Here is a 10,427-nt window from a genome sequence, read left to right as displayed (position 1 = left end):
GTTAAAAATGCTTTAATAGATCTTGGTGTTGCTATAAATGTTATGACCAACGATACCATGGAGAAGTTGCAAATAGAAGGATTAAGGGCTACGCCAACAATTTTGCAACTTGTAAATAGTTCTACTGTTACCCCTGATGGGATGATAGAAAACATAGTTGTAACCCTAGATTCTCTAGAATATCTTACAAACTTCATGATCTTATCCCCCAAAGTTAATATATCTAGTTACCCCATCATCTTAGGTAGACCATGGTTAACCACAACCGATGCAAACATAAGTTGCAGATCAGCGAATATGACCATATCAAATGGCCAAGCAACAAGGAAATTTGATTTATATCCTCCAACCCCAACCATTACCAGATTTAAGTACATCTATTTGGCCAAATTTAGGGGATGAAGAAGAAGAGTTAAAGTCTATAGTATAGCTCATGATGTTACATAGACAGTCTTTTCTAAAATTGCAAGAGGAAGATTCAGTACTTCAGAGTATCTTCACTAATAGTTGTGTGGTAGAAAAAGATATATCTAAAAGTTCTGTGTTGGAATTAATAACATATGAGGAATGTGATAAGAATTGTACTTTGCTCAAAGAACCTAAAAAAAATTATCCACTTTTACCTTGTGAATTAGAAGCAAGCCCACTCTCTGAAGCTACTATGATAGAGTCCACCACCACTGTTGAACTAACTAAAGGTCATAATCTTCATGTTAATCCCAAATTAACACCCACACAGATGGAACAGTTAAAAGAATTGCTTCAAAGGCATGAAAAGGCCTTTGCATGGGACTATAGTGATATGAAAGGGTTGAGTCCTACACTATGCACTCATAGGATATACATCAATGAAGGTTTTCTACCACTCCGTCAACCCTAGAGAAGGATAAATGTAATGCCCCACCAAGGGATCCAAAGAATTAATCTATAATTCCACTAAGTTTGCCAAACAATTTTTTTTTAAAACAAGAAAGATAAGCCATTCATAACATTCGCGGAAGCAATAGTAACATCCAACTGAAAGTAACATAACAGATTACATTCTTTAAGGATCCCTTAATGTTGAATCACATCTAATCATAACTTATTCATCTAACATCACATCCTTATGAAATAACAATGATACATCCAATGTTCTTAAACATTATACAAGCATCCTTTTAGTAATTACATTTTAGTTTAGCTCAATCATCCACTGTACATGTTACAAGGTATGAAAAGGCTTAAAAGAATAAAGCATCCATGTAAATAAAGTACATCACCATCTAATATTAATCCATGATGCAATTAAAGTAATGAAACCACATATCATACATGATACATCATCATCATAAAGATATAAACATCCATCATAAAAGATAACCATAAATCATAAAACACATCTAATATAAATGCATGATTCCTCTCAATTATAAATAGCATCATTAGACCATCGTAGATCCTAGCCATCCCTCCGTGCGTAACATTCCAAAGCACTAAAGAGATCATCGGTATTAACATAGTAGGAATGTCACTCCTAAAACATCCTACATCAAATACAAAAAGTAATCTAACATGCAAAGTAAAGCATAATATATCATCATCTAACATATGCAAACCATTAATGTAAGAAACATACCAGTAAATACATCCATCATAGGGTATATCATCTATCATAATGATCCAAGATCAGAATGAAGATAAATACCAACCAAGAATGCTCTAGCCACGGTGTCTCGGACGGATCTCAAATGATAAGAGTGGAAAAACACTACCACCCAACCATGTGGTACCTAAGTGGTCCACTCCCACCGTGCTAAGGAGATAATCTCAAGTCCCAAACAGGCTATCAAAATCACATAACATGAAAATATTCTCTAAATCTAAGAATCCTAAAAGTATACTAACTCAAAGGTTCCATCACACAAAATTGACATCTAATTCCCAGAGGCACACAAAGACATGTAGGAAACCTATTCTACAAGCGGGAAAGTGTCATCGCATTTATCACGTACAAGTTACCCTGGCAGTTAGCTAAACTCCACGGGTCCATATTGATCTCATGCGGCCACTAGCATCCTCTCATACTGACAAGGCATACTACGGAATGCAAGGTCGCAACCATGTGTTCTCTCTACTCCCATCATAGTCTGTACAAGCACTCAAGGCATGGGAGAGAATATCAAAACAATTATCTTTTTAGGTTCATTTAATCCCCATTTAGTGTGTAAATGTTATCACTTATTAACCAAACTTACAATGAGTTACCCTGGCAGCCACTTAAGGCCCTGGCCCCCATTGCAAGCCACTTCTCGACACTACAAGTAGATAACTTACCCTAAGCTCATGGAATCATAAAATCACCACAGTCCTATACAAGCAACTGTAAAAATACCAAAAGATAATCCATAAAAAGAATCATCAAATATCCACAATAAAAGCATCAAATCTCCATGATAAAAACATCAAATCTCCATGAGCATCTGAAAAACATCCATAGAAAATCATGACCACAATAGTTCTCTATTGGCAACTGAAGGCATCACTGATAATCATAAGTATCCATTGGTTCTCAATAACCAAAATATATCTCAAAATAAATCACAATATCCATTGGTTCTCAACAAGCAACCAAGAATATCTCAAAATCATACTGATCGAAGACTCCAAAATGGTTGAGTCAAACATGTCACAACATGACATCATCAAGAGATAAATCAACATTTCAACCCCATCATGGCGACTAGAAAATAAACCAAGGATAACTGATCAATGACTCAAAAATGATTAGCTCAAGTGTCTCATACACATACATCTCAGCTTCACACATGAAGACTGATAAACAATAACAATCAGTAAATACAAACATTTCATAGAGCATACGATCACATTACCATGGTTGGGTTTTTATAAGATTGAGACCAAATAAGATCAACATGCCATCACATCTTATAGCCCCCGAGCCTCTGGTAACAACCTAGGACTGGTCAGCACTAGTCAACCCAAAAAAACCCAAAACAAGAAGCATTGAGAAAACACAATGCAGACACATGTTTTGGTTTACTAATATCACATGGATGAGTTAAGTGTAGAGATTTCAGTTTTAATTTCAAGTATACCTCAAGTGTCTCAGTTTAATCATTTGACCTACACGTCATCCCATTTGTTCCCTGATAGCATTATCCTTCCATTATTAAAATAATATTCTAAGAATAACTTAAGGATAAATACTTTACTCATTAAGTTGATCATCATTGACCCTTAATCAACTTGTTCTCTTTATTTAACTATGATCCATATTCTAATTGATTAACTCTTCTTTAATGTTACTTGAACTTTTTACCATAAATCAAGGATCATTATTCGTTAAATTATAAGAGAGCCAATTACTAGTCTTTGAATAAGAAGATTATAACTTTATTAAAATGATCAATTAAATCAATCAATTAACATAGGTACACCATCCATGACCTATTAACATTCTAATAGTTCTCAATTAAATATTACTAAGTCTCACTATTAAAATATCTAAGGTCATTATTCAACTCATGAGAGTACGACTTGTCAACTTCAATATACATACTTCACAACTTTGCTAGAGGAATCGATATTAGCATATCAATTAAACTTTATTACATAACTTAATTATTAATTAAATCTAATTAACTCTAATTAATTAATTAAATTAATAATTACATATCCATGGCAATGTTCCAAACAATATCAGTTGACTAATAACTAACTATAATTTTGTAAGTTAAAAGTCAACTATAATTCAAATCTCTAATATTCATATTAATAGTTCAATAACAACTTGTTATTATTTAATAGAAAGTTATAGGAATTCTATAATGACCACATACATCATTCTTTCAAAAAATACTAACATTCCCTTGACAAATTCATATTGTCAATAAGCATTTCAAATAAGACTCTATCGCACAACTTAATTATTAATATCATAGTTATAATATCAACTCAATGAATATCAATTGATTAAAAATAATTATACTTCAAATCCAAAATTAATATCTTTTACAAAACTTCGATCACTAAATAATCTCCACTAGATTAACTCTAGTCAAATTTGTTGATAACTATTTAAACCATTAATAGTTTGCTAGTCCTTACAAACATTAATAAATAATAAACTCATTAAACTATAAATACTCGATCTATAGAATCCTTTCATAAACTCATTAGTTAATATTTGACTAACTCTTAACACCATTAACGTATATCAATAGGTTATTTAATAATTCAAATGTATTAACCAATAACATAATAATTCAATCTTAATCCAATATCATTTAGAGTCTCTAAATTTAAAATCATCTTCATTTAATACTGTCATTAACGTAGTATTAAATTACCATCTCTAAATTATTTATTATAGATTAAATATACATTAAATATTAAAAGTCCACTATATAACTATATTAACATCTCTTCTCTATTAATAATAATTGACAAATTATTATTAAACATTTATCATTTTAACAATTTCGAGAACTCCAAAATAATTGAAATAATTTCCAACAAATACTTCCCTTTAATTAAATTATTCATGGATTTTGAATAAATCAATTTGCAATTCTCAAGAATCCAGTAACAAGATTAAAAATCTTCAATTTATAGAATTTCCTATTAATTAACCTTAATTTAGATTAAGCTAATTATATAATGTTATGTTAAAGTCTCTCCTCCCTTATAACAAATCATTAATACTTTATTTGATATATATTAATATTAACAAATATATATATAACTATTATTAAAAGAAAACTTAAACAATATTCGAAAAACTTTATGATAAAATAACAAGGGGGTATTTTAAAGTTTGGGCGATTTAAAATAAATTGCAAAGCTTATTATATTGATAGCGGCCCATTATGAGGTCGTGCAGCCTGCCAAAGTTGTGCAGTCTTAACACACAGGCGAGCACAGTCAACCACCCTCTCATCGCAGCACATACAGACTGACCACCGTCGAAGTTGATAGGTTAATGAGGTGCGGTGGGTATAAACCCCCGCCCATCCCAAAATATGTATAATAATTTGTTTTTTATAAAAACATTTACAAAAAATGTTTTTGCTAACATGCGATTCGGTTTACAATAAAGTTTCGACTGCGATTTAAGTATTTGATTTATATATATATATATATATATATATATATATATATATATGCAGAGTTTTATGCTACAGCATTAACATATATATGTATCTATATATATATGTATGTATGTATGTATGTATGTATATATATACATATATATATATGTATGTGTGTGTGTGTGTGTGTGTGTGTGTGTTTGCAGATTTGAAAAGATAAACATGTATAGAACATATACACAATTTTTTAAAAGACTTTCAAACTTAAGAATATTTGTTTCTCTAAATTTATCCAATAATTCTTCTAACAGGTTTGGCTATGAATTTTGAAACCACTTTCAATTCTATTTCTCAATTCGATTCTAATTCAAACTCAAACCCGATTTAGATCTAATTTCCTCCTTAAGTGGATCTAGGGTTTTCTATTATTTTCTTCTCAACCAATTAAAATATCTAGATTCCAATTTATAGATTCAATCATAGAGAAGATTCAGACACATATAACAAACACGATGAAGATAGGAAGAGAAAGAGTCCAAATAGAATATGTGATTATCACGAGTGCACCTGGACACTGATGCTAATTTGCCATGCCTCAGAAGTCCATAGAAAATCCCTTCCTTCTCCAACATTCGCAATTCCTCCAAGATCCAAGCTAAACGAAATTCCCACGTTACTAAAAGTGCTTGAAGAAGCATAGGAGCATGTAGAAACATATGAGCATGTAGAAACATATGAGCATGGAGAAACATATGAGCATGTAGAAGCATATGAGCTTCTCAAATGCATGTAAGCTTGAAGCTTCCATTTTAGCTTGTTCAAACACACTAGGAGAGCCTCAATTTAAAGGCCTCTAAGATGCATCTAGAATGTGTTTAGAAAGAACTAGAAGATAAGCATGACACTGAGCATGAGTCTTCTCCAACCTTCTAGATGAGTCATAAGGTTGTAGACACCATGTGCTCAAATAATATGCTAACTCCTAAGTGTAGACAACTTGTGCATTCTTAGAGTGCAAACTCTGTGTTGTCTACATGACGACTCTCGAGAATTTGTAAACTCCTATGTGAGCAAACATTAAAATAATGCACAATCATTAATATAATATTTACTTTACTCTTTTCAATTTTATTTATTTATTTATTAAATCCTATACACTAACTTTAATAATTCCACTTATTTAATCTTAATATATTTATATTTTAATCACATGAAATCTAGAATCTTTTAATAATTTTAATATATTTTTCACTTTTAAATTCATTTTGAAAACTTAATTGCTAAAATATTTATTAGCTTTAATAATATTATTATTTAGTCATTTATTTAAAAATGAACTCCAAATATATTATTATTAAAATAAATATTGTCACATTTCTTATAACTTTTATTTTCAAATTTAATTATTTTATTTAATTAATTTCCTTGTTAATTAAATAAAATAAATATTAAAATACCATATTAATTATCCATTAAATTAAACCATTAATTAGGCTTAATTAATAGAAAATACTCCAAAGACTCACAAAGTAAAATACAAAAATCCATCATAGCCAAAATACATACAAAATCAAACCAAGGGTTTATATCACGAATTATGTTATTCAATGTATTCAGAGGGTACTCAACTTAGATACTTGTCCTAATTTTCAATTAGAACAAATGGCTTAAAGGGTTGGGATTTGGACTTGAGAATTTATCTCCCCTCTCTTATCATTGAGATGATGTGGTAGGGTACGCTCATCCTAGCAATTCAAGAAAGTCGATACTTGATACCTGCAACTTGCATAAAAACCATGCATGTACAAGCACAATATATACTAAACTTAATAGGCAATGGCAGGAAGTGGTGCATCGTGTAGATCCCGACTAGCAGGTGACTACGACTCCCTTCCTTAACTACATCAGAAATGCCATACATAAGAGCAAACACGCACACCATACACATGCAAGTATGGGGTAAGTATCCATAAGAAAACACATGTGATAGTAAACTATCTTACTAATCATCATTAATAACTGCAAACACTGAAAATAATCATCATGCATATATGAAATGTTGTGTCTAAGTAATCTCATCACATGTCAACTGAATCCATAGGACAATATCTGATAGTTTCAAAATAATGCTACTATCCATCAACATAAAACCAGCTTCTAAAAGAGTTTGGAAATGATAACAAAAATGCAACCTAGGGGCAGGCACTACAATAAATCTGAGCCTTAGAAAGATAGTTAAAACTGAATTGTAAAAATTACTTGATGTTGGTTTTATTTATCCTATATCTGATAGTAGATGGGTGTCACCCCTAGTCATAGTGCCTAAAAAATGAGGAAAATAGAGAATTTGTGTAGATTATAGAGAGTAAAACAAAGCTACCAAGAAGGATCACTTTTCTTTGCCATTCATAGACCAAGTTTTGGACACACTAGCTGGAAAGAAGTATTTTTCTTTTCTAGATGGATATAGTGGTTATAACCAAATCAGTATTGCTTCTGAAGATCAAGATAAAACCACATTTATGTGTCCATGGCATACTTTTGCATACTCTATTTTACACTTTAGTCTATGTAATGCTCCTGCAACATTTCAAAAAGTTGTTATTAGCATCTTTGCTGATATATCACATGATTGTATGAAAATCTACATGGATGACTTCACAACATTTGGAGTCACTTTTGAGGAAGCAATGGTGAATCTTGAAAAGGTTTTGGTCAAATGTCAAGAACATAATTTGGCACTTAACAGTGAAAAGTGTTTTATGCTTATGCGGTAAGGTGTAGTACTTGGTCATTTCATATCTATTGCAAGAATACAAGTGGATCCAGCTAAGATAGAGGTAATTCTAACATTTCCCATACCTACAAAGTCAAAAGATGTACGATCTTTTCTAGGTCATGATGGATATTACAGACATTTCATAAAATATTTCAACAAAATAGCTAATCCCTTGTATAAGTTACTCATGAAAGAAGTTGAATTTAGTTGGACATTTGAATGTGATGAAGCCTTCCTGCAGCTTAAGAAACTTTTGACTACAACCCCAGTCTTACAAGGCCCTGATTGGAACTTACCTTTTCATATATATATATATATGCCTCTAATTATGCCATAGGTGCAATCTTAGTGCAGCAATCCCAAAATCTTACAAAATGCAATCTACTATATGAGTAAGAGCCTTCATGGCCTAGAGCTGAACTACACCGTGACTAGAAAAGAATTGCTAGCAGTAGTTTATGCCCTCAACATATTTTGGCATTACATAACTAGTTATTCCATATTTTTTCATACTGATCATGTAGCAATTAAATATCTCATGAACAAACCTACTATAACAGGTAGGCTAGCAAGATGGTTACTATTGTTGCAAGAGTTTGATATAACTATTGTCGATAAGCCTGGAAAAGCCAATTTTGTAGCTGATTATTTATCAAGAATCCATCATGATGATACTGACACTACTTTGGTAGATGATGCATTTTCGGATGAGCATTTGTTTCACATTGCTGTTCAAAATCCATGGTATGCAGACATTGCTAATTACATTGCAGCCAATAAAATACCAGAACATTTTTCTTATAAGGAAAAGAGGCTGCTTGTAGAGAAAAGTTTATGTTTCTCCTGGATAGACAATCTCTTGTTCTACATAGGACCTGATCAAGTTATGAGAAGATGTGTGAGAGAAGATGAGACATATGACATTCTACATGCATGTCATAATGAACCATACAAAGGACATTTTGTAGCAAATCGAACAACTTTCAAAATCTTGACAACTGTCTATTATTGGCCTACACTTCACAATGATGCAATCAACTATTCAAGTAAATGTGACAAGTGTCAAAGGATGGGCAGGCCAACAAGAACAGATGAAATGCATCTTAATCCTCAAGCGGCATTAGTACCACTTAACAAATGGGGAATGGACTTCATTGGTCCAATTGATCCTCCATCTAATGGGAAATCCTATATTCTTGTGTGCACTGATTACCTAACAAAATGGGTTGAAGTTAAGGCTATGAAGCATTCTCGTGATGAAAAAGTTGTTGAATTCTATATGAAGAGGTCTTTACTCGCTATGGTGTACCCAAGGAGCTAGTCACTGACCAAGGTGCACAATTCACCTCTAATTTTATCTTAGAGTTGATGAAATAGTATAATATTAGGCACCAAAAATCTAGTCTTTATCATCCTCAAGCTAATGGACAAGTAGAAGTCACAAACCGTGAGTTGGAGAACATCTTAACAAAAACAATCCATTTGCACCATAGGGATTGGACCAGTAGATTACAAGAAGTTGTTTGGGCTTACAGCACAACCTGGAAAACTACTATAGGATTCACACCATTTGAGCTCTTATATGGTAAGGTAGCAATGCTTCCTACTGAATTTGAACATAAAACTCTAAGGACAACATTAGCATTAGATATTGAACTTCCTGTAGCACAAAAAGAACATCTCTTGTGTCTTAACTCTTTGGATGAGATGTGCAAAGTTGCTTTAGAACATACTGAACTGATATAGAAACAAAGGAAACAATGGCATGATTCTCATATTATTAGTAAACAATTTCAAGTTGGTGACTAGGCACTCCTATATGATTCCAAATTCAAAGATATGTGAGGAAAGCTACAGACAAGATGGCTGGGACCATATGAAATTAGTCATGTCTTTGATAATGGAGTTGTTCAACTAACTACCATTGATTTGGTACCCTTCAAACTGTTAGTCAATGGTCACAGATTGAAATTATACAAACAACCCCAAACAAAAGTAGAGTTCCTATAGTAGTTTCAATAGCTAGATTCAAAAATAAATCAAGTAACTCTTCCTACAGCCGAAGGTGTCAACCTTCTGACTGCCGCCCTTCAACATTAGTTTCTTTGTTCATGCTCATAATAAAGACTTTATGTTCACATAAAGTTCACTTTTCTATTCCCTTTTTCTTTTCATCTCATTTCTCTACCTTCCACCCATCCACTTCATCTCATTTATTTATCTTCCATCCGTCCACTTTCCACGTCATCAATTTTTCATGTTTTCAATAAATACCACGAGATGCTAATGGATGTTGCCAATGATGATATCACTTCTACCACCTTTTGGTACATGTGATAATCAGAATGACAGGTATAATATTTTCAAACTATCATTCACTTTAGTCCGCAAATTTTGTTAATTATATTTAATACTGCATAATTTATATGACGGCGGCATTATGCCGATCCCTTACCTATACTAGGTCTGGCAACTGTGGACACTTGTCCAAATTTAGCAGGGGGCAGGAAAGGTCACTAATATCCAATCGCAATTTTATTTACTCATAAATATTT

The sequence above is a fragment of the Cupressus sempervirens genome, chromosome 4, assembly GCF_028749045.1.
Source record: "Cupressus sempervirens isolate cs-2001-9-10 chromosome 4, ASM2874904v1, whole genome shotgun sequence".
NCBI classification, from domain to species: Eukaryota; Viridiplantae; Streptophyta; class Pinopsida; order Cupressales; family Cupressaceae; genus Cupressus; species Cupressus sempervirens.
Note: the sequence above shows the minus strand (reverse complement) of the source record.